This window comes from Pleurodeles waltl, chromosome 4_2 (assembly GCF_031143425.1).
Source record: "Pleurodeles waltl isolate 20211129_DDA chromosome 4_2, aPleWal1.hap1.20221129, whole genome shotgun sequence".
In the NCBI taxonomy this organism is placed as follows: Eukaryota; Metazoa; Chordata; class Amphibia; order Caudata; family Salamandridae; genus Pleurodeles; species Pleurodeles waltl.
The window spans coordinates 935,543,029-935,569,437 of record NC_090443.1 but is presented as its reverse complement, the minus strand read 5'-3'; positions in this window follow the sequence as shown (position 1 = coordinate 935,569,437).

The window sequence follows — 26,409 nt, the reverse complement described above, 5'->3', positions numbered from 1 at the left end:
CCCCCTGTCGCACAGCTGCCCTCCGAGTTCCCCTGTTTCCCTGGGCCTCTGCCCCCTGGCCGGTGTGCCCACTACCACTGCCCCCAGGTCCCTGTTGTTGTTGGGGTGGTGGGTTATCCTGGGTGCCCTGTAGTGGTAGACACACCGCAGATTGACGCGCCCTGGAGACAGAGGCATGGGCCCGCTGGGTGGGAGCTGTGCTGGTGTTCCCAGAGGGGTTTGGGTCTGTAGTGGCCTGTGCCTGTGTGAGGGGAACCGACTGTCCAGAGGTCCCCGATGGTCCGGGCTGGTCATCGGTGTCCAGGTCGACAGAGCTGCTGTCATCGCTGACGGCCTCTTGGGTGGGGGGTGTGGAGAATTCTGGCCCCTCCGCCGCGGTGTGTTGACGGTCGGGTCCTGCAGGGGTATAGAGGTATGGTTATAGTTTCAATGTGTGGCATATGGGTGTATCTATGGGTTCTCGTGTCCCCAAGTGCTGGCATTCGTGTGTGGGGGCTTTGGTGAGGGTGGCTTGTGGGGGGGATGTGTATATGCATTGGGCATGCTTTGGTGATGGGTGTCCATGCTTAGTGGACGCATGCAGGCCTAGGTTTTGTGATGTGTGGGTTGTGATGGTGAGACATTGGCGGGGAATAGGTGTGCTGGGGGTGGGGGTGAGGATGGTGGTGGGGGTGAGGATGGTGGTGGGGGTGAGGATGGGGGTGGGGGTGAGGATGGGGGTGGGGGTGAGGGTGGGGTTCGAGGGTGGGGGTGAGGGTTGGGGTATGATTTGGCATGCAGGTGGGGGGGAAGCAGTAGTGAAGCTTCAACTTACCAGTATCCATTCCTCCGCCGACTCCTGCGAGGCCGTCAGGATGCAGGATGTTCAAGACTTCCTCCTCCCATGATGTGAATTGTGGGGGTTGAGGTGGGGGTCCTCCGCCAGTCTTCTGCACGGCGATGTTGTGCCTGGATACCATGGAACGCACCTTCCCCCGTAGGTCGTTCCATCGCTTCCTGATGTCTTCCCGATTTCTGGGGTGCTGTCCCACTGCGTTGACCCTGTCGACAATCCTCTGCCATAGCTCCGTCCTCCGGGCAATGCTGGTGTATTGTATCTGTGTGCCGAACAGCTGGGGGTCTACCCGAACGATTTCCTCCACCATGACCCTGAGTTCTTCGTCTGTGAAGCGGGGTTGTCTTTGGGGTGCCATGGGGTGGTGTGTATGATGTGTGGGGTGGAGTATGTGTATTTAAGTGAGTTGAGTGTGGTGGTGTGTGTTGTTTTGTGTGTGGATAGTGTGTGGGTGATGGTGTTGAGTGGCTGTGGCTGTTAGTTTGTGGATGCTGGTGTCTCGCTCTGGCCTTCTTTCAGAATTTTTTAGCGTAGTGGTTTGTGGGTGATGTGGGTGTGTGTTTTATATTGTATTGTGTGTGTGGGAGTGGTGTGTGTATGTGTATCAGGTGTGTGGGATTCAAATCGTCCAATGTGGCTGAGTTTTGTTCGTTTGTGTGTATTCTGACCGCGGCGGTGTGTCCCGCCAATGGAATACCGCGTTTGAATGACCGCCGCGTGGATTCGTGGGTCGTAATGGCATGGGCGTATTTCTGTTGGCGTGACGGTGGAGGTTTTGTCACCTCCACTTTTCCGCCGACCGCTGGTCTGGCGGTCTGTTGTGGCGGTCGGATTTTCGGAGGTTTGCCTTCTGCGGGTCAGAATGACCGTGGCGGGTTTCCGCGACCGCGGCGGGATTATGGAGGATTTCTGACCGGCGGTAGGCGCCTTTTACCGCCGAGGTCAGAATGACCACCATGGTCTCTTTGTATCTGAAGAACATTTTTTTTAGACACAGGGGGGGTTATTCCAACTTTGGAGGAGGTGGTAATCCGTCCCAAATGTGACGGATTTACCACCAGCCGTATTACGAGTTCCATAGGATATAATGGACTCGTAATACGGCTGGTGGTATATCCGTCACTTTACCGTCACTTTTGGGCCGGATTACCACTTCCTCCAAAGTTGGAATAACCCCCCGGGTTGCTAAAGACATTAGAAATTCTGTTGGGGTATCAATGGGTAGCGAACATGTATCTAGTATCTGCCAGATTACCTCAATCGCTTCATCTTGAGGAATATTTGTATAGAGAGCCTCTACATCAAAAGTCACCAAGAGTTGATTGTCTTCATCAAATGGTAGATTTTCTATTTTATTAATAATGTCCATGGAATCTCGGACATATGCCTTGATTTGAACTACAAAAGGTTTTTAAAAAGTATCAACAAATTGGGCCAAAGGTTATAAAATCGAGCCACATGCTGAAACAATGGGTCTATCAGGAGGACTCTCCACATTCTTATGAATTCTGGGTAGAATGTAAAAACACAGTGTCCTTCCCTCATTTTGGTTAAGAAAATCATATTCCCTTTTGCATATCCAGTTCTTATCTAAAGCTCCTCTTGTGATGGACTCAATTCGATATTGCAAATCTATTATAGCATCTTCACTTATACTTCGATAATTATCTACATTATTTAGCTGTCTCATCACTTCCTGGTCATACTGATTTTTGTTCCAAATCACTATTCCCCCACCTTTATATGCTTGTTTAATCATGATATCCTGATTGTTCGCCATGCTAGAGATAGCCTCCTTTTCTCCTTTTGTACAATTGTTTCTGAAAAAAATCTTCTTAGAGTTGAGATTGTCTATTTCTCTCAATACTACGTCTTCAAAAATGATAATTTCGTTAGGCATCTAATTTTTATCTGGGCAGAAAGATGATTTCGGTCTCAACCCACTATTATTTATATCAGTTTCCATATAAGAGTTATTGAAAACGCTTTTAGCCTAAGTTTCTGAAGAAATCTTAAAACTTCTATCTTGCTGTCTACTGGATCCTGATTTTTTTGAGGTACAAAGGATAACCCTTTAATCACGATTTGAATTTCTGTGGGTGAAATGGAATGTGAAGACAAATTATAGATAGGAATGAGATCCTCATTGGTGTCTAATGTCTGTATGTTCTCCTCTGAGTACGGAAGATCCCTTGTTCCTGATACTGTCCTCTCGGGGTACCTCCTCCACCTCCTTGGTGGCTGCCTCTGCCAAAAAAAGGTTGAGCCACTGAATATTGTACAAAAAAGAGGTGTATTTAGAGGGGAAAAATGGTGCACCAAGGAAGATATTCCTACAATAAGTTAAAAGTAACCGAACTGTCTACAACGGTGCACTTCTATGGGGAATACACCCAAACCCCAAATGTCGACTGTATAAACAGTCAATAGACTTATGTAAATGCTGAGGCACCCGTTGAACTATTACTTGGCTGAGTTACTAAAATTATACAAGAAGCAACAACTCTAATGAATCAGTAATAAGTTGGTGTGCACATCTTAGAAATATCACAAACCTTGTATTTCTATTATTTCAAATCTCAAATTTTTTATTTTCAATCAAACATTCAAGTCCATTTCCTCCCAAGTACACTGAATAAACTAAAATTAATCCATTAATTTCCTGAAAGTCCATTCAATTCAAACATTGGTGTTCCTGTCATTCTTAATGATCCTTCTAGTTCAAGTAGAGATCCAAAGAAAATCAAAGTATCCAAATTCCTTACAACAACCTCACAGCCAACACATGTTTCGTCACTTGACTTCCTCAGGGCTGGAAAATGTTGCTTCTCTTAATTAGTTTATTTGGAACCCAAGAGTCATCATAAAGACATAAAATATATTCAATTTAAGAATATAATGAATTCATTATCGTATGTGTAGAACACTTGTGCCATCGTGAAAGCCCATATCCAAAAGAAGGTTTGTTTATTGAATAGGTGCCGAATAGTCTAAAGTGATCCGAGAGCGATCAAGTATTAGTGCTTGAAAACACCCAAAAAGTGACTTCCCTTATCAAACTTTCCAAAACACAGTGTCATGAAGTAAAGACAGGAAACTATGAAGTATTTATGCCTTATAAAATGTAGTGACATTAAGGAGCCATAGAAAGGAAAAATTTAAATTGTAATTAAGCCTTAGCCTATTTGTTGTCATGTTAAAAATAAACCACCTAAATATCCCAAAGTAATCAAATGTAACCCGAAAGAAAAAAAGCCTGTCTTATTTTACCTCCAATTATAGCACAAAAAAAACACTTAGTATCTGTCCAAACACTGTTGCGCATTCGTTGTCAAAGTTTAGTCTGCCAACTGTCTTTCCACTTGACCCATTTGTAACTCTCAAGGGAATATCCTGTAAGGAAAGGACTTCCGTAAACCAACACTTACTGGTCCATCGGAACCAAACTAAAATAATGCATCACATCAACAATAATTTTTTTTATATCATGTTAAGTATACACTTCCTCATTCGTATTGCTAAACTTAGTAACTAGACCATATCCATAACCGACTTCATTTTTTCAGTTTATGCCACACATAGTTCTAGTATTAACTAAATTAATGTCCCTTCTCGTGTTTCTCCGACAAACCCGTCGGGAGAAACGTAGCATAACTATACGCCTCCTCAAATAGTGCATTACCGCGTACCTGTTTGCCAAACAGTAGAAAGCCGATCAGACGCTAACACACACAATCCCGTGTGTAATTACCCGGAAAACGCGTTGACGCCGTACTCAGCATATCCAATATTCCGCCATCTAAATATCTGGCTACAACAAAATAGAAAAAGGACCAACCCTTTTGTGTTATAATGAACACAAACAAAGGACTACAACTACACAGTAGTTTTCCCGAACAGACACTGCTTCCACGAACTAAACGAAGGACAATAAGTCTCTCTATTTAAGCGAAAGAAAGGAACTAAGGTTCCCTCTTCAATTTCCATAGTTTACTTGTAAATAAAAACCTATTTCAAAACGATATCCTGTACAGCTTGTTATTTAAATTGTTGTAATCATGCCACCATGCAATAATATGTAATCAAAATATTTTACATCACCCCCCCCATTTCTTAATGCCATGACAACAAACAGTAATTTATAAAGTCAAAACAGAGAAAGAAATTAATAATATAGAATCAATCAAGAGAAAAAGGAGTACAATAGAGGGGAGACAGGTTTGAGTAAGAATAATAATATTCAGGACCAATCCCTAATTTCATTATACATATAGTCCACCAAAATATGTGTTAGTTACACATCAATATTTACATACCACACCATCACTTTATTTACAGAGATGATTAACATTTTGTGATCAATCTTTAAACAATTCATTCAGTGGCATAAAGACATGTATCATAGCCACAGACATATCGTAATATAATATCATATTTGGAAATACTGTTTCTAAGATTGTGCCCAAAAATAGTATAACATACTGTGTTTAATCCCCCCAAAAATATTCCAATTCCCTATCTGAATTCAATCCGTCTTCCACTGCCCTTAACCGCATTATCCACATTGCTTCTCTTCTTCGTAACGTTAATTCCCTATTCCCCCCTCTCTGGTCTTTCATTACCTGTTCACAACCAAAAAAAGTGAAGCCTACTCTTGTATTTTGAAATTCACAATTAATCATATGCGCTACCACTGGATATCTAATATCCTGCTGAGCCAAAGCTCTTGCATGTTCTCCAATTCTTACTTTTAGAGGTCGGATAGTACTACCTACATAGTATTTCCCACACTTATCCAAGTAATTGTTCAATGAGTGCATCAGTATTTACACTGAATATTGTAGGTTAGAGAGAGGTTGTGCCTGAAATTCCTGTTCTGAATCTGAAGTAATTTGGACAGAGGTCTGCCATAAAGCCTTTGGTACCCTCAGGGAGGCTATACATACAGCATCAGTAATCAAAGCCCCTGTCCTCTCAAGGGAATTTGTAGTGCTGACAGATGCTTTAGAGCATGGCATAAGGGCTGTGATTTCAAAGTTGAATGAAGAGTGCTTAGACCAACCTGTTGCCATCATTATTAGGAAGTTACTGCCAAGGGAACAGAGTTGGAGTGCTATTGAGAGAGACGTTTTTGCTGTGGTCTGGGCACTGGGACCCCCCGTTGTCCCATCCAGAGGGCTGCCCGCAGGGAAGCACTGACAGCGTACCACCTTTTTGTGGTGAACTGTCAGTGCACCTCCTGATGGTTCTTTGCCTTTTCGTCCAAATCCATAATATGTTGCGGGCGCCCCACGCAAATGAGGGAATGCCCTCTTGAAATAGCACTGATGCAACATGTCTGCCAGGGCCATCTGTATAACAGAAGGGAGAGCATAAATGACTGTGGCCCTTTCTGTAATATTGATGTGCTCTGGAGGTGCACAAAGCGGGCACACAAGCCCTCTGCACCACAGGGTCACTTGTGTTAAATGGCCCCTGGTGTGTATATTGCAATCATCGGTTACAGTAGCACTATGGAGTTACCAAAGAGTTCCTGTTGCTGATGATCAACAAGGGTGAAAATATTGAGACCATAAATTACAGCACCAACGTCTTTGCATAGCATACAGAAAAAAAGAGAAAAGGTTATATTTTGAATTGTCAGAGTGACCTGTCATGAGAGAGACTGATTTGCCAAAGAAGAGACCAACGTTAAATCTGATTTCAGTTTCATTGAAGATCGTGAAGTACATTATTTAATGACTACACATAATGAGAAGACAGTTTCTATCTGCTGCTGTTCAATGAAGGAGTACTGATTAGCATTTTAGTAATTGTTAAGACCCAAACAATTACATGATTTTAGTGATTATAGTTTTGTTTTTCAGTGTTTCAGTGTAACGGACATGCTTTTTATTCTTACTACCACACACCATAATATTAGTTTTAGGAAACAATACTTGAACTAATTTCTGTTGTTAGATATTTTGGACCACTGCCTGCTCCTAAAAAATGCTTTTACAGACATTCACAAAGGTATGGGTTACCACCAATTTGAAACTGGTGGTAACCTGCAAATTTTTTGCAACTTCATCTCCACCGCAAAACATTCAAATGTAATACTGGGATTTGGTATTAGGAAGAGACACCCTAAACACGCCTCTTCCTGCTACCGAATCACAAAGCCAAATTGCAATTCGGTAGCATATTGAATCACAATTTTGTGGCAAGCAGCCTGATTCTGCAAATCTGACTGTCCCAAACGGTAAATCTGTCCATTAGTCTTTTTCAGCAGCAGTTTGATTTTGTCTGTTTTGAAACCCATCAGGATCGATCCAGACAAAGAGAGAATTTAGGAATGGCCAAGTTAAGGGCAGCTACCATTCTGAAAAGAGGATGCCCAAGGCAAGAGCAGCAGGAAAACCATGTAGACCTTTAAATCTTCTGTTGTCAGGGAGCTGGCGATACAGGGGAGTCTTGCAATGTTGGAAAGACAATTCTTGACATTAGAAGTGCATGGCGATGGTTTGCAGTGTGCCTTTCTGCTGAGGTGAAATTCCAAGGCAGTATCTTTTGCGAAGTGGTGTGCTGCTAAACTGTCACATACTGGTCTTGAGTGGTTGATGCCTCCACTGGCGTCTCCATTTGAAGAATTATCTGATAATCTTATAAAGCAATCTGGGGGTAGGACGAATTTGTCTTACGTGAAGAGTTGATGGTTTCTGATAGTTTTGTCACAGCTTGCAAGACTCATCATGCCTTTTTTTCCTTCCAACATCTGTTGAGCATTTTATATTTTGCATCACTTGCCTTGTGCTCCTTGGTAAACCAGCTATGATTTTTCTGCCTTGTAGAGAACCTTATTAGTTTGGTAGATATCAGACCTGTGAGTGCTGATGTGAACCATTTGTCTAACATTTCCATCACCATAAAGCTTTTTGTGAATGTGCTTTCAATGAAAGGGATGCCTACGCCTTAAAGTTAGAAGGTTTTCCCCAGTGTTTTTAATACAGGGCTTGATTTTGTGTTCTGCTGAAGGCTCCACTTTGGCAGCATCGTTTATGAGGAAGGCGTTAGCATGGTGACCATTGTAGACAATTTTTATGTTTCTGCTGGTTGCTGCTATCTTGTTTATGATTAGTATGATATTGATATATGCTTGGCAATTTTGATTAGTCAAGATAGAATTGGTACAGCTTCAGTGGCTCCAGATCTCAGAAGAGCAATTTTGTCTGGGACAATTCAGCCTTGTCAAACCAGGTGTTGAAGTCTTCGAATATGCATGAGAAATTGCATTACCAACCAGCTTTACATAAACTTCACATCAGCTTCAGGGAAAGAACAATAAATCAGGACTAGGTGATCAGGAATGCATACCGAGGATCAGACTCAATGAGCTGGTTTTTGGACAAAGTATTGGATAAAAAATATTGTGATACAAAAATATCTTGTCAAGAATATCAGGAGATCAAAAATATTGTGGACAGAATATCAAAGGTGAAGAGTAAAAAATATCATTGTATGTAATTGTATGTAATACAATTGTTAAGTGCTAATTAATATGCAATGTATTGTATTGTGTTTGATTTTATATGTTTATTATTTTTCTTTTTTGTGTGTTTTAGTAAGTTTTTTTTTTATTCATGATATTGTTTGAATTTGTATGTTTAGTTGTATTAATGTTTATACTTAATTGTATTTTTTTTTGTAGTGGGATATTGGTGTTAGGGGAAAAAGGTGGGGACAGTTTTAAAAATTGTATGTTCTAAAATTAAGTTGTAAAGTAATTCCTGTAAAAATGTGCATATTAATAATGTAGATTTGTAAAATGTATTTTTGTTATATAAATATTGTAAGTATATTATAATGTGATGCAAATTCAGTTACAAATACAAACGGTATCACTTTTTAATAAGAAAAGTTTAAATAATATAGAATATTAATAGTATATTTACTATTTTTTAAGTAGAATATTTTGAAATTGTGTTGGAATTATATTTTTTAGATACATTTGTACATTTTTTTTTAATTATTTTTTTAAATCTTAAATGTATTGGGGGCGTGGCCTGACTGGCGATCATGGCGGATGCAAAATAATCTCGCTCGATCGGGCCCAGCTTTTATGCTCCATAAGCAGCCCCGGGAGGGGTCGGTGATAGCCCACAGCATTGATGGAGCTCGGGTACATCTGCAGAAGCGAGGTGAAGCCCAGGCCGGCGCTGTGGCATACTTCAGGCCCGCCGAGTGGTGTACCTGGGCCGCGGCAGATGGGTCCGGCCTCAGGGCTGGAGGAGGCCTCTCCCGGAGCATCTGGGGACCCGCGAGCACAACGGCGGTGTGGTCCCTGGGTGCCTGGAGTGACGACGCAGCGGCACAGCGGCTCTGTGTGGCGGAAGTGATCGAGTGGGATCGGCGACGAGGGTCAGCCCGGCCCGGGGGGCGCTCCTGGACCTACGCATATCGGTGGGGCCAGAGGAATCAGAGGACCCGTCCATTGCTGGCGTAGGAGATGGCGGGAGTTGAGCTGCAGTGGGCGCCAAGGGGACCCCACGGTGCAATTGGAGAGCACCTGCCGAGTAGTGGTGAGGGGGCGAGATAAAGTGCGCTGCTGAAGGTGTGGGGCGGCTTAGAACAAGAGAAGGCTGCACCGCGGGATGCGGATTGGAACGCGCACCTGCCGCACTTGTCCCGGCGGGGGCCCGTGAGGAGCCGGGACTGGTCGTGACCATCGAGGCGCTTTTTGGGACTTGGAGCCTGGATGGGGATCAGCCTGGGAAGCGCTGCCTGAGGCCCAAGGCTGTTGAATTCTTGGTGGCTGTGCCCTAATAGGGTAAACCCACATGAAGATGTTGCCTGGGGGCCTGCAATAGAGAGGAGAGGACGGTGACCTGCGAAGGATCTATTTTGGTGGGTCCCTCCCTACTGAAATAGAGGCCCCCCTTTGGCCGTGCCAGCCCGGGGGGATCAGCTAGGTGACCCGGGGAGCAATGTCCGTGGCACCCGCTGACCACCTGCTGGGGGAGCGCTCAGCTTGACCCTATGTCTGTTAAACAACGTACAAAGGGAAAGTCACTGGGGAAAAGCAGGGACGGCGACCAAACCCGGACAGACATGGCTGCACCGGCTCTGCCTTCTTTGCAGGACACATTGGAAAAGATATTAGATGCCATTGAAGAGTCTAAAACTACACTCAAGCGAGAAATAGGCCAGGTATCGGTGGAGCTAGGCCTGTTGCGAGCAGATCATCAGAAGCTCGCTGATAGAGTTCGCTGTGCTGAGATAACACTTACGGATATGGCACCGACGCAACAGGAGATTCATGCCATGGTAGTGCAACTAACGCACCGTGTTCAGTGGCTGGAACGCTGGGCTGAAGATGCGGAGGGCCGAAACCGGAGGAACAATGTAGGCATAATTGGGCTGCCTGAAGGAGATGAGGGGAGTGATGCGGTGACCTTTCTTGAAAAATGGCTGTTGCAAGAGGTCGCCCCGGGACTGGTTACCCTTTTTGCCTTGGAGAGAGCCCACCGGGTACCTTCTAAACCAGTTGCGGTGGGACGACCCCACGAACTGTGGTGGCTAAGCTACTCCACTATAGAGACAGAGACATCCTCCTGTAGCGAGCCAGGGAGGCTGGGCCCTTCCGAATGGACAATAGAACAATGACCCTCTTCCCAGACTTCACCTTGGAGGTGCAGTCCAAGCACGCTTCATATGCAGCAGTGGGAAGGGCTATCAGGGAAGCAGGCATCCAATACTCACTAGGCTGAGAGTGATTCTGGAGGGCCACACAACTTTTCTTCAAAAACCAGAGGAGGCTTGGGAGTGGCTGGAGATGCACATGTCGAACGGCGACCCTGGTGCTCAGTCGGGGCAATCACACCGGCAAAATCACAGGAGAGTGAGGAGGAAGAGGAATAGATCCCACCCAAGAATGAGGCCAATGCCAGCACAGAAGGAACTGGACAGACAGGCTGCATTGGAGGCGGAGGCTTCACTGCAACGGGCGACCTTGGCTGATGAGGCTAGCGGAGGTAAAACAGATCACTGATCCCATTCCATGGATTCAGACTCCCATCACTCCGATGCGGCCCCGCAGGTGACTCCCCGAACGGCAGATGATCTGTGGTGAGACTTACTGAAGGGCGCCGGGTCCTCACCCTGGGCTTATGTTTGACTATGGGCTCACTGCGGCCATGGTCCCCAGCTCAGATTCTCGACCGCTGTTCACTGAATGGCGAGAACTCTATATGACTCATTGTTATTGGCATGTTTGCTTTGTTTCTACTGGACAACGTCCTGTTGAGGTATTGCCCCGGGAAGCGGGTGTTGGGGTTTACGGTTTCCTTAGCTTAGAATGCGCAGGAGCTTAGTTATCTCAGACCTAACCTTTGCAGTGGTTCGTGTGGGACATGGGGGGTGATGAGAAAGGTTTGTCATTGGGGGAGGTGGCCGCCCTCTCCCTAACTGGTTTACACCCAGCGATGGACTACAAGCTGATAACATGGAACATCCGGGGGATGGGGTCACCTATTAAACGCCACAAGAAGTTATGGGGGGCCTAAGCACAAACTCCTCCATATAATAAAAAAAAGGCTTAGCACAGGAGGGGGAAAAGGCTTAGCAGCGAAGAGGTTAGAGCCAGTATGAGTAACCAATTGCTCCATTCGTAGGTTTGTTCTTTTGTAATGCTTCTATTAATTTTTACAGTGTAGGGTGGGTTCTGTCTAGTGTTGATTGGAAGGCGTTGTGCCATAGGATAGTGCTACCATTTTTGCAAATTAGTTGTTTGTGGAGTATTCCGTGCTCGACGCAGATTTTGGAGGTGTCTCCATATACTCTGACTGAAATTACAGTTCAGCCTTGAATTGATGTGCTGGGGGGGGTTTATGATGATTTGAATATTGGCTTGCTCAAAGTCTATTACTATTTTCGGAGAGTAATGGTTGTTTTATAAAGTTTAAGTGCTGTTTTGTTTAATTGGTATAAGGTGATATATAAAAGGGATATTTGTGCTTTGATATTTACCATATAAGGTGTATTTCTGAGTGAATGTTTGGGAAACATTTTTAAGATGCTGTCCATCATCCAGATTTCATATAGGCTAAGTTTCATTAAGTATTTTGCTGTAGAGAATATAAGTTGTCATGTAAAAGGAAAGATTCCTCATTATGTGTCATTGCTAAATATACCGGTATGTCTATGGGCCTCATTATGAGTTTGGCAGTCGGATGAGTCGACTGCCAAACTCACAGGGAGGATGCTGCTGTCATGCCGGTAGCATCTCCCCCACCGTTGTATTACAATATTCTGGCTGGGCTGACTGGCGGGAACATTGTATTACAACGTTCCAGCTGGGCTGACCAGCGGAAACAGTACTACGGTATTGATCTCAGCTCCCGTAAGGCAGCCAAGGCCAATACCGTAGCTCACCAGCACCCTCGGAACGCGCACTGTCTGCACGTTCTGAGGGTGCGCGTTCCGAGGGTGCTGGGCAGAGGGACCCATTTACTGCCCATGCCATGGGCATAGGTAGTGCAGGGGGGCCCCCTGTGGCCCACTGCACTGGCTTTCTGCCAGTCTCTTCATGGAGGGGTGCCAGCCATGAAAAGTCTGGTGGAAAGCTGAGATGCAATCAGCACAGCAGAACTGAGTGCAGCACAGCCGTGGCTGACCAAAACTCAGACTGCTGCCAGCCTGTCAGGAACCATGTTCCCGGTGGTGACCGCGGTCCCCTGGCAGCTCCGCCCACCAGGGTTGTAATGTGGTGATGGGACCACCTGGAATGCGGCAGTCCAACCGTCACTGCAACTCTGGCGGACCTTGCACTGCCAGACTTGTAATGAGGGCCATAGTCTGAGGACCACCACTCTCGCAGTGACTGTCGGACCACCACACTCCAGGTGGTCCAACCGCCGCATTACAACCCTGGTGGGCAGACCTACCTTAAGACTACCGTCCCCACCAATAACATGGTTGCCGATGTGTTGATGGTGGCCTGAGTTGTACTCAGCCAGGACAGCTCTGAGCTCAGCGCCACCTGGCTGATTACAACTCAGCTTTCCACCAGCCTATCCATGGCAGGGACCCGGCAATGGAAAGGCTGACGGAAAGCCAGTGTTGGGGGCCCCCCTGTCGAGCATATCAGAATCTGCTTTGCAGAAAGTGCACATTCTGAGGGTGCTGGAGTGCTATGATATTGGCATTGTCTCTCTTAAGGGAAGCAAGAGTCTCTTGGCGGGCGGACTGCCAAGGTCTTAATCTGGTGGTCAGACTGCCAGAAGTGCAGTGGTACAACCGCCACAACAATTTTGGTGGTCTAAGGGCCACCAAACTCATAATACGGCCATATATTTTTAACCATAATATTTGTGTTCTTGATATTTATGGTTTTAATAGTTCAGTAAATGCAGTTGATATTTTTGCAATCAATATTTATTTCCCAATATTCTTGCATTCTAATATTTTATGGATCAATATTATGTCAGTGAGCTCATGCTCTTTAACACTCATGAGTCAAAACTATAATACTATCATCGCAGTGCAAAACAAAGGCCCAGATTAATCAAGTGGACACAGGGCGATGCAAAACCTAAAATGAGACTTCGCAAGCCACAAAAGGGCACCTTGCGTGGCCCTGCATGGCTTGGTAGATCTGGAATAAAGCAAGGCAGCGCAAGATGCTACCTTATGTTACTTTGACTTGGGAAGGCGTTCCAGGGTGGAGCGCGAGCGTCTCCAAAGTTGATGAGAATAGTATATAGTTACTTTTCACAAACTTGTCTTATCCACTCAGCCATTTATTTTAATTATCAGTCCTCTATTTACTGTTTGGATCAGATTGTCCCCTACCTGGAAAATGGACAGGTTCCCCTGCCCTGAGTGGCTCAACTTCATGTGACATCTGGTATTTTGACTTTTGTGGCTCACCTCACATCCAGTGTGCACACTAAGAATTAGACTGTCAGTTGATTCTGAGGCAATAAATCTGGTTCTGAGACCTGGAAGGGCGAAGTAAGCATGTCTTCTAGTTGACATGGCTCTACTGTCCATGTCCTGCCTTTTCGACATTGAGCGGTGGTGGCATCGCACCATTTTTATAAACCTAAAACAGACCAGACCATTGTCCTGAATCCCTACTCATGTAATGTTCTGCTTGTTACAAGACACACAGGACCTTGTGCTGACATTCCATGTGCTTGTTGAGAGCACATTTTGTAAAGTGGGCATGGTAGGAGGACTCCACGTGGGTATGAGTGTAACACTGGTGAGACCATTAGGATCAATTTGTGAGTGCTCCTGGTTTTGCATGACACAGGTCTGGGGTTCTGGGACAGCCTCTCCAGAGAATGAAGGAGTATTGCCTCCATTTTGAGCTCAAGGGTTTAACCCTAGACAAAGAAGTGTTGGGGTTGGAGATTGGCTGTTGTTAAAAATGTAATGGCCTTTTAGCAGGGGATTGTTGATTAGTCCTTCCTTAGCACCACCATTTAGGCTAAAGTTGAGTAACTGAGGGTGAGTCAGCAGAAAGTTTTGCCAGAGGGGGGCAAATTTCTAGGCAGTGTCTACACTTTATACCTCTCCCTGAGTGCTACTTCAGGAAGGATGGTGACAGCCAGGTGCATAGTTTCCACAGATGATTGTGCTCCTTTTGGGTATACTCTTGGCCAAAGCCAACAATGTCACTACCTGCTGTGAGAGCTGTTAACGTTTAAAAAGAATGTGTCAGCCCTGCAGAGAGAACATGAAAAGGAACTACCCCAAATCAGTTCCTAAACATTTACAGTGGGGTCAACAACCTCCGTAGGGGAACTGTGGATGGCAGTGGGACAAACGTGGGAGCCGGAGTACCACATTAATAGACTAACTGGAGTTGACCTGAGTCTGCCCAACATCTTTCAGCCTCCTCAAATGTTTCTATTTTGAAAAACAAGAGCTGAATCAGCTCACCCCTGCCCTTCTGTGTGTCCACTCCAGTGACCACCAACAAAGGAGGGTAACAGCCTTGTGCTGTTCTTCTGTGTATTGCGACCGTGGACAAACACCAGGACAAGAGGACAGATGCCAATCTGTGAGTTCCTGGATCAGCCTCATATGAGCTGCTGACCTGCATCGGGCCCTACATGATGAGAAGGAGGCAGACTGCCTAAGTCAGTGCACTTGTGAGGCCCCTTTGTCCATCTTTGTGACTCTGACCCACACAAACTCACTTAAGCCTAGCAAGCAGCCAAAATCTCTGGTAAATCCATAGCCTGAACTGAACATTGAACTGGACATTACTAGAGATTTCTGTGGGATTTACACTGTAACAATAACCCTGCTTAAATAGAAATGTATAGAAAAGGAAGCAAGGACTGACCTACAGGTCACAGAAACCAGGGAAACTGCCATCTGCAGTTTAGAGACCTGGACTTTAACCCAGTCTACTGATTTCTTTGTAGATAATTGCCATAGCATATGTGGTATGTAACCTTCTGTTGACTACAATTTCTTGTGTTTTTGAACTTTTTATGGAACGATGAAAGCACTATTCTTTTTACTAAAAGATACCTTGGCTGGATAATGAATTATTGTGTCTACTGTTTGAAAGCTGACTATCTGCCCTTTCCAATACCTTCCTCTAAAGACTTTGACTATTCTCTCTCTCGCTTTTATTTTTGTTTTTTTGCTTTAAATAGTGCGAACATGACCCGAAGGTATAGGAGAGCTTTACATGAGCAACAGTTACATTACACAAGGACACATTCATTTTTTGGTAGGCAGGGGGAGATTCAGTGATTTGCCCAGAATCACAGGATGTTGAGCCAATGCTGAGACTCAGACATGGTTTCACAGCTCCATAGCTGGTAACTCTGGAAGTTACGCCACCTCCTCTCCCTAAAATAAGAGTCACTGGTGGAAAGAAGGTACTGGGCTCAGACTGCAGAACCATAGTAGGGCAGAGCCCAGCACACCAAAATCAAACTACCACAACCACCACAATATTGGCCCAGTAGCCCCTGCTTGGCCTGCAGCCCCGCCAAACAGAGTCCTACATCCACCAAAGATTAAATCACCGTCAAAATCAGTCAAGTTTCATTTATAGATAACAGTTTAATTTTGTTATCAATTATAAAGTAGGCAGTGTGATAGGTATGCAGAATATCACATCCGAAATTACTCAAGAAGCAAGCTATTTCCTGTTTATCTGTTGTACCGGCTTATTTATTTTGGTTGCACCTTATAAACACCTAATTATTTTACACGAATGATGATTTTTAAAATTGAACAACAATTTACTGACATTCTCAGAGGTGTCCCTTGTTCTTTTTGTGATGATTAAAGAAACTAACACTTTTCCTTCCCAGTAACAGATTTTATGTACTGGCAGAAAAATCACGAGTTTACAAAAGTATATGTTGGAATAGATGAATTGTACAATAACGGCTTCTCAGCAGCCTGACTTCTATGGAAGTAAATAAAATTAGGCAGAAAGTACCTTTTTTAAATTGGGGAAGTAATCTGACTTGGGATCTGACTTTGAAATGCACGTACAGGAAGGGCACAAATGCACACTTGACAGGTAAAACATGTACACCAGGAGGGGAGTTGGGAAGGGGAGTCCAATGCTGCACACTAATACAGTAAGATTGCCTCTGGGTGCTGCACTGAATGTTGTATTGCTAACACATAACCCAGCAACATTTTGCCAAGTGCTACATATGAAAGAAATCAGCTTCTAGCCGGATCGTGCCTAGGTGAGAATTTTAATAGTGACAACAAAACTCCTTTCCTCCCGTAGGTATGCTTAGATGAGACATTTGTTTCACACTACATGTAATAGCGTTTTAAGATTTAGGCCAAGCAATTCTGTGCATTCAGATGGTCAGACCTCGTAATCAATTGACAGCCGTACTAGCACTTTGTTTGATCAATGTGTGGAAGCATGGAAATGTTGGGTGGTTTGAGCAGGAATGCAATTACAAATATAGCGATTCACTTCCATGGGGCACAACACTGAAATTGCTTCATCAATCATAAGTGGAACCTGGCTTACATGCAAAAACGTTTGTCCATTTTTTTTTCTAGCATGAGAACAACACCTGGCTGTGGAGGTACTATCACGATAATTAATTTTTACCATTTTCTATTCATGCAAAACAATTAAAAATATACTCATTATAGGATTTAATATGATTATATTATTTTCTGTTCTAAAACAACCTTACAATTGACAATTTTATTATATTTATTCACTTTTGTAATTTCTCTCAACTAGATGATGCTGGCAAATTATGGGGCATATTTATACTTTTTGGTGCAAAACTGCACTAACATAGTTTTGCATCAAAATGTTTTGCACTGGCTTGCACCATTCTTGAGTGCCAGTCGGGCAATATATTTATGGAATGGTGCACTCTGGCACAAAAGGTAGGCTATGGTAAAAAAAAATGATGTTAGATGGGTGGGGTGGCGGTATGGGAGAAGGGGGTTTTGCAACAAATAATGATGTTAGGCAGGTTAGAGTAAAAAAAAAAGACTCTAACCAGCCTAGTGTCATTTTCTGACGCAAAACCATCCATACCATATGACTCCTGTCGTAGAAAAGACAGGAGTCATGCTCACCACCCCAATAGCCAGCACAGGGGACTAGGGTCCCCTGGGCATGGCCATTGCACCCAGTGCCATGTAGGGGAGCCCATTTCAGGGCCCCCAATGGCACTTAAAAAAAAAAAACTTACCTGTACTTACCTATACTTACCTGGGATGGGGTCTCCCATTCTCCGCTGTCCCTCTTTTTGGGTGGGGGTGTCCCTGGGGCCTGGGGAAGGCACCTGTGGGCTTATTCCGTGGTGTTCCACCATGGAAATAGGCCCATAGGTCCCCTAACCCCTGCCCTGACCCAGGTGTTAAATAATGGTGCAAAGCCAGCTTTGCACCATTACTTGACCCCTACTCCCCTGTGCGTGAGTTTAGCATGGGGATAAATATGGCGCTAAGGCCTTAGAGTCATTTTTTGCACGGGAATGCCTACCTTGCATCTCATTGACGCAAGGTGGGTTTCCACATCCAAAAAATGACTTTAACTCTATAAGTTAAGTATAACTATGGAGTTAGTTTTGCACCAAATTTGTGTAAAAAACTATTACGCAAATTTGGCGCAAAAAAAGTATAAATATGCCCCTATATTTCTTTTTTTTTGTAAGATACCTACAATTCGCTCTGTCTAAAGCTTTTCTTTCGTTATTGCCATTTATAGTGAACAAAGAACAATACAACTACTACACCTGGTCGTGGGGGGATGGGATGGGAAAGAGGGGGGGGGCAAAAATGAGGAATTAAGGAGGAAGAAAAGCGCGGTATCTCTTCAGAACATACACAAACAGGATAGTTGGCCTCATCCTAGTGTGTGGCAGTACTAGGCGATTCATGATGTAGTGCCAGGTACTAACAGCCCAGTCTTCCAGTCGAGGCTCGGGTACGAAACTGGAGTTAGTATGCAGACAGTCTTACCACATTCACACTAATGAGATATCAAAGATGTAGGTGGAGAAGGGGCGGGAGGCAAGATTATATGGGGAGGAGGGTAATGTTGGGGGGATATATGGGGTACGTGGGTAATGTTACCTTGAGTGTGTCCCAATGGTGGAGAAACTGGGGAATCATCATTGCATCTGTGAGAAGAGGTTCTCAAATGTCTTTTAGCCATGATTGAGGGGGCATTAACTCCCAGCAATTAGCTAATTGTTCCTGGCAATATGTTGCATCACGTAGCCAGGCTCGTTAAGTGGGAGCCGGGCGACATCCACAGTGTATGACGACCCTACCTTTAGCAAGAAGGCTAAGCATGGCTATTAGGCGGCGGTCACTTGATGGGGTGTCTTTAACATACCCAAAGAGAGCCACCAGTAGAGTGTAGGGGAGCAGGTGGCCAGTGATAGTGTGTATGGTTGTCAAAACCTCCATCCAGAATGTAGCCACCTTCGGGTCAGCCCAGGCTAGGTGCATACGGGTGGCCTGAGGGAATGCACATCAAAGGCATTTCGCGCTCTCAGTGAGTCCCATGGCATAAAGTTGCATGGGTGTGAGGTCCAATCTATGCAAACATTTAAAATGTATCAGTCTCAATCTATAGTTGGGGAAAGGATCTTTGTCTGCTAGCAACAGTACGCCCACTGAGCATTGGTGAGGGGATAGATCTGTATCTAACGCCCATGCAGCATAGGCAGCGGGTGTGAAAGCCAGGGCTGAGGACTGCATTACGGAATATGGTTGGGTAATCAGTTTATGTGGTGAGGAGGTCATGAGAATGTGTTCTAGCACAGGTAGTAGTGGGGGCACTGGGAAGGTTACGTGCTGCATGGAACTGGTGATTTAATAGTATCTCTAAGGCTGAGGGGTGAGAGGTGTCAGAGGTAACACATTCGGGCATAAACTGATCCTCTGGGGATAGGTCAGAGGAGGACACCAAGTTTCTTGCACAATGGCGTGTTCTTGTGCCCACACCCAGCAGCGGCGGTAGCATGGGGTTGCGATTGAGGGGGATTAACAGGGCATAGCAGTGAGGGAGGTTAGCACATTTTCACAGGCCATCCCACACCCAGTGCACACATTCGCCTGTGTCAATCTCGTCCCTCAGTGATTTGTAGGGTAGGTAGAGAGCAGTGGTGAGGGACCTTGGTGCAGCGTGATCACCTCTATGGCTATGTGCGGTTGGAATGGTGTTGGGCATAACCAATAGTGTAAATATTGCACCTTGGCACAAAGGGAATAAAGCGATATGTCAGCAGAACTCATTCCACCCTTAAATAGAGGCAAGGTCAGGGCTTCCTGTGACATGTGGGGCTGCTTGCCTGCCCTGGTCAGTGAATCAATTGCGAAAGCAATCGGTGCAGGAAGTGGTTAGTGAGTGGGGTAGGTAAATTAAGGAACAGGTATAAGAATTTGTGCAATATAACTGTCTTTGCCATGGCGATTCGCCCTATGATGGAGAGTGGCAGTCAAACCATATGGGGACTCTGTCTTCAAGCCAATACATGGCTCGGACAAAGTTCATGTTAGAAATGGGGTCTTTGGTTGACAGTCAGGTTACCCCCTGTTCAAGCAAGGACCCTCACTCTAGTCAGGGTAAAAGAGAATCACACTCAGCTAACCCCTGCTTACCCCCTTGGTAGCTTGGCAGAGCAATAGGCTTAACTTCAGAGTGCTAGGTGTAAAGTAATTGTGCCAACACACACAGTAACTTAATGAAAACACTACAAAATGACACAACACAGGTTTAGAACAATAGGAAATATTTATCTAATCAAAACAAGGCCAAAACGACAAACATCCACCATACACAAGTCAAGTTATCAATAAAAATTCAAAAAGAGCCTTTAAGTAGTTTTAAACATACACTAGCGCTGCGTGCGTGAAATTGTACCTGGTGTGCGTCAAAAATAACCCCGAACGGGCGGGTGTGCGTCAAAAATAACCCCTCATGGGCGGGTGTGAGTCGGAAATCCAGCCGCACGATCCGAAAACCCTGCAGCGCAGGTTGTGATCTCCCAGCCTCCGTCAGCGATGCTGTGCGTCGTTTCTCCTGCTCTGTGAGTCGATTCTTCAGTCACGTTTCCTGCGAGCACAGTTTCTCAACTGCGGAGCCGGCGGTGCGGCGTTTTTTCAGCCGCAGATCAGAGTTGCATCAATCTTTTCCCCGCACGGCACTCTGTGCGTGGATTTCCTTGTCTTTAGGCTGCCAGCTTCTCCTTTCAGGGTCCCAGGAACTGGATGGGCACCACAGGGCAGAGTAGGAGTTTTTCCAGAGACTCCAGGTGCTGGCAGAGAGAAGTCTTTGCTGTCTCTGAGACTTCAAACAACAGGAGGCAAGCTCTAAATCAAGCCTTTGGAGATTTCTTCTCAAAATGGAAGGCACACAAAGCCCAGTCTTTGCCCTCTTACTCTGGCAGAAGCAGCAACTGCAGGATAGCTCCACAAAACACAGTCACAGGCAGGGCAGCTCTTCTTCCTCAGCTAGTCAGCTCTTCTCCAGGCAGAGGTTTCTCTTGGATCCAGAAGTGTTTCTCAAGTCTGTGGTTTGGGTGCCCTTCTTATACCCAATTTCTCCTTTGAAGTAGGCCTACTTCAAAGTAAAGTCTCTTTTGAAAGTGAAATCCTGCCTTGCCCAGGCCAGGCCCCAGACACTCACCGGGTGGTTGGAGACTGCATTGTGTGAGGGCAGGCACAGCCCTTTCAGGTGTGACCACTCCTCCCCTCCCTCTTAGCACAGATGGCTCATCAGGATATGCAGGCTACACCCCATCTCCCTTTGTGTCACTGTCCAGTGTGAGGTGCAACCAGCCCAACTGTCAAACTGACCGAGACAGGAAATCCACAAACAGGCAGAGTCACAGAAATGGTATAAGCAAGAAAATGCCCACTTTCTAAAAGTGGCATTTTCAAACACAATCTTAAAATCAACTTTACTAAGAGATGTATTTTTAAATTGTGAGCTCAGAGACCCCAAACTCCACATGTCCATCCGCTCCCAAAGGGAATCTACACTTTAATTAGATTTAAAGGTAGCCCCCATGTTAACCTATGAGAGGGACAGGCCTTGCAACAGTGAACAACGAATTAAGCAATATTTCACTGTCAGGACATATAAAGCACATTACTATGGGCCTAATTCAGACTTTGGCGGGCGGCCGAGGCCGCCCGCCAAAGTCCCGCCGACAAATGACCGCACCGGCCATTCTCACATTTCCGCTGGGCCGGCGGGCGCTCTCCAAAAGAGCGCCCGCCGGCCCAGCGGAAATGCCCCTGCAACGAGGATGCCGGCTCCGAATGGAGCCGGCGGAGTTGCCGGGGTGCGAAGGGTGCAAGCGGCACCCGTCGCGATTTTCACTGTCTGCTCAGCAGACAGTGAAAATCATGGTGGGGCCCTGTTAGGGGGCCCCTGCACTGCCCATGCCTCTGGCATGGGCAGTGCAGGGGCCCCTAGGGGCCCTACGACACCCGTTACCGCCAGCCTATTCCTGGCGGTGAAAACCGCCAGGAACAGGCTGGCGGTAAGGGGGTCGGAATCCTCATGGCGGCGCTGCTTGCAGCGCCGCCATGGAGGATTCCCTGGGCCAGGGGAAAACCGTCGGGAAACCGCCGGTTCCCCTTTTCTGACCGCGGCGTTACCGCCGCGGTCAGAATGGCCCAGGAAGCACCGCCAGCCTGTTGGCGGTGCTTCCTCTGCCCTGGCGGTGTTACACCGCCAGGGTTAGAATGAGGGCCTATATGTCCTACCTTAACCCTACACTGCACCCTGCCCTTGGAGCTACCTAGGGCCTACCTTAGAGGTGTCTTACATGTAAGAAAAGGGAAGGTTTGGGCCTGGCAAGTGGGCACGCTTGCCAAGTCGAATTTACAGTTAAAACTGCACACACAGACACTGCAGTGGCAGGTCTGAGACATGATTACAGAGCTACGTATGTGGGTGGCACAACCAGTGCTGCAGGCCCACTAGTAGCATTTGATTTACAGGCCCTGGCACCTCTAGCGCACTGTACTAGGGACTTACTAGTAAATCAATTATGCCAATCATGGATAAACCAATCAACCATACAATTTACACAGAGAGCATATGCACTTTAGCACTGGTTAGCAGTCGTAAAGTGCTCAGAGTTCAAAAGCCAACAGCAACAGGTCAGAAAAAATAAGAGGCAGGAGGCAAAAAGAGTGGAGATGACCCTGCATAAGCAAAAAAGTCCAACAGTTCACCTTTCAGAGCTTGCCTAGGTCACGACTGGGCAGACTACTAGATACCAGCTTTGATGTCCATTGAAATGGGTATTCAGTGGGAAAAGGCAGAGAGCCATCAGCTAACAGGAATAGGACAGATTTATTCCAATTATATTGTATACCTCAGAAGCCTCCGAATCGTATTACTTCACGAGTCAGTGGTGTAAGGTTCTCACTCAGTTTGTGGAGGTAGAGGGTAATGTCACTGGCATACATTGAAATCACCAGCTCTCTAGAAGTGAAGATAATGCCTCAGTGGGTATGGTGCTGCCTCAGCTGTGCAGCCAGGGGCTCCATCACCACCGCAAAAAGGACAGGCAAGATTGGGCATCCCTGCCGTGTTCCACAGGTGATCAGGAATGGCTCCGAGAGCATGCCGTTTAGTCACAAAAGGGCAAAATAGAGGAAATAGAGGAGCTGGATTGAACATCTAAATCGGGAGTTCAGTCTCATGCGTATAAGCAAGGGGAAGTGGTATGGCCATTCCAGGGAGTCAAAGACCTTGGTGATGTCTAGCAGTTCTGCAACAGCTGGGACTCGGGGATCTAGGTGGTACATGACTGTAAAGATAGAGCGTAGGTTGTGGGAGGTAGCTCGACCATGAATAAATCCGGATTAGTCTGGTCTGATGATTTTTGAAAGCAGAGGTAGGAGGTGGTTGGCGAGTATCTTGGCAAAAATCTTGTTATCCAGATTTATCATAGAGAGTGGCCTGTAAGAATTGCAGTATTGTGCTGGTTTACGTGGTTTGAGGATTGTCACTATGACCGTCTTGCGTAGGGATGTGGGCAAGGAACCGATCTTTAATGATTCTTCGAACATAGCTAACATGTGAGGTGCAAGGATTGAGGCAAATTCCTTATAGAACGCTGGCTGTAGGCCCACCAAGCCCAGTGCTTTATCACGTGGGAGGATCTGGATAACCGAGTCCAGAAACTCGTGATGAGCTTGATCCAGCCAGATGAGCTGTATCCCAATGAGGTATGCTTTTAGGTCACTCTCCAGTGTGGCTGGAGTGGCCTTGAATAGCCTAGCTTAGAAGGTGGTCATAGTTTCCAGCAAGTCTTGGGATGTGGAGTGGGCAACATGCTGATTGTCCAGGAGGTCAGTCACATAAGCAGAGGCTTGTGGTTTTTGAAGTAGCCCAGTCAAGGGTTTCCTGGGTCTGTTGCCCTCCCCATACAGACAGGCCTGCACCTCTTTACCAAGAAAGTGTATTTCTCATTCAGCTTCCTCTGTGAATTCTGTGAGTTTTCCTCAAATCGCTGTCACTGTAGCTCCATCAGGACAGCAGGAGTAATCATGCTCCAAGACGTGGATCTCGCATTCAAGCCGAGCAAGTCTCCCCCGTAGAGGGCCTCTACAAACTCTTTGCAATGCCTGCGCTGCAAATGACAACTTTTGTTTGCTGCCCATGTCATGGACATGGACTCCACAGAACCTTTGTTATGTTTAAAGTAAAGTCTGTGTGGAGCTCTTTGTGGAATACTGAATCCTGTAATACCCTGGGGGAGCCTCCATGTAAAAGCGTGGTTGGTCGATTGCGGCGCCTGTAGCTCTAATAGGACTGGGCTGTGGTCAGAAACTGTGCGTGACAGATGTGATACTTGTGTGACCCAGGTCTGACTGTCCCAAGAAACTAGCTAGTAAACCAGTCTGGACCAAGTGCTGTGGTGGGCCATCATGCAAGTACCTTTGTGCTGGGTGGCATGGGTGTGGTGCCATGTGTCCTGCAGACAATTATCATGGATTATGGTGTTGAGTGTGAGTGCAGTGTTTGGATGTGAGCATCTAGAGGTCCCCAACTGGTCAAGTTGGTCATCTAATATGATGCTGAAGTCACCCCCTATAGTATGGCTCCAGAACCGAGGTCCTGAATATGTTGCCACACTTCAAAGACAAAATCTGGGTCATCCATGTTGGGGCCATAGACAGCGGCCAGTATGACAGGTTGTCTGTGTAGAGTATCAGAAAGGATGACATATCTGCCACTCTTAGTGCAGCTGGCGTGCTTCAGCTGCCAAGGCACGTCTTTGCACATTAATATTGTGAGGCCCCTAGCATAGTTAGAATAGACAGAAGTGTATATGTCTCTGAACCAGCACGCACGAAGTCCCGGTGCCATGGGTTGAGGGAGGTGGAGTTCTTGGAGGAAGTAAATGTCTATGTGGTGACGGTCAAGGTACGTGTGTACCAGACGGGCTTTCCTGCGGTCATTAATACCTTCAATATTCCATGTTAAACATTTGATGAGGGTCATGCTGCTGTGTAAAGAGAGTGTTGGTGAGGATAAATGGCAAAGCGAGGGGCGGGCCCAGCACAAGGAGGAAGAGGTTGAGCATCGAGCCGTGCAGGGGAACTAGGGAGGGAAATACACAACAAGAAATAACATCATAAAATATTCTTCTGAATCCACCTACCACCTGCTCCAACCCAAACAACAGGTTGAGTATCCTGCTCCCACCCTTTAACCAGACGTTGTAGAGAGAAAAACATAGAATCATCCCTGGGGGTAGAGGGAAAGTTTCGGCAGACACCCCTGTAAATACAGACAGGGTGGCTGAGTAGGTGACAAGCACCAAGGTATATGTCAACGGTAGAGGTGTAGCTTTGAGTGTTTCTGAGATGAGGACAGCAGCTGCAAAGGCCCAGTTTGAGCCCTTGGCCGGGCCACCAGACAGAGTCGGACTGTGTCCATCTGGTCAACATTCTTAGCAAATGTGCAGGGAGGTCATGTGGGCCCCAGGCAGCCCAAGTTTAATCATTTAATCAAGGGGATTGTCAGTCTGTCTGCAAGAGGACCAGTTCAATGAGATATGCTTAGTGAGTTTCAAGGCAGATTTGGTATTAGAGAAAAAATGTGGTTTCCCTTCAAATGAAACACGGAGTGTAGGGTACCTCTACGTTTTGCAGGATTCATTTTTATCGGAGGAACTCTCAATGGGCCACTTGCATTGACTGAATGAAGTTGGGATAGAAGGAGAGCTCATTCCCTGCAGAGCCCCTGGGAGGAGGGCATGGCCCCAGTGACCGATGTGCCCACTCAACAAAGAAGACTGGGGAGAGTGCATCTCCAAACAGCTCATGCAACAGGTTTTTCCACAAAGTCTTCTAGTTTGGTAATGGCAGTCGATTTTGGAATGCCAATGATGCACTCATATTTTTGCCTTGAGGGTGCCTCAAGATCTTCGATCTTAGCCTTAATAATGTCCAGGACCTTTTCCATTTTAAGCAGGTGTTCCTTAGTGTCCACTTGAATGTCATCAACATTGGAGACATGGTTTTCCAGATGATCCAGACTGCTTTAATGTTTGTCGACACCTTGCTTCATATGGTCCAGAGGTGAGGATATCTAGCTTGGTGTCTAACATCTTCAGACTCAACTTCACTTCTATCAGAAGTTCCTTAAGGTTGAGATTTGATAGGGTTCCTCTTTGTGCCCATCTGGATGCTTCATACCTGGGGCCTTCTGCTCTGCCTGGCAAGTAAGGCATCTGCTCTCAAAGGAGACCTTCTGCTGACCTGTGTCATGTTTGCCCAGAATGGTCACCAATGAAGATCCCTGTTACAGGATGTAGCGCCAGCCAGGGTACAGTTCAAAGGCCAGTGGGTTGCACAGCAGGAAACAAGGCCCCAAAGATCTAGTTTGAGCAAGGGAGGCAGGGAATGTCCTGCCTTCATGGTAGTAGCCAGCCCCGCCAACTGCAGGAGGTGAGGAGCTATGATATGGCAGGGACTCCTAGAGTAGGCTCAGCAGGCAGTGGCAGCAGGATTTAGGGTGGGCAGCAGGCTAGCTGTGGTGCATTGTGCTAAAATGGCACCACTTACTGTTATCAGGGCAC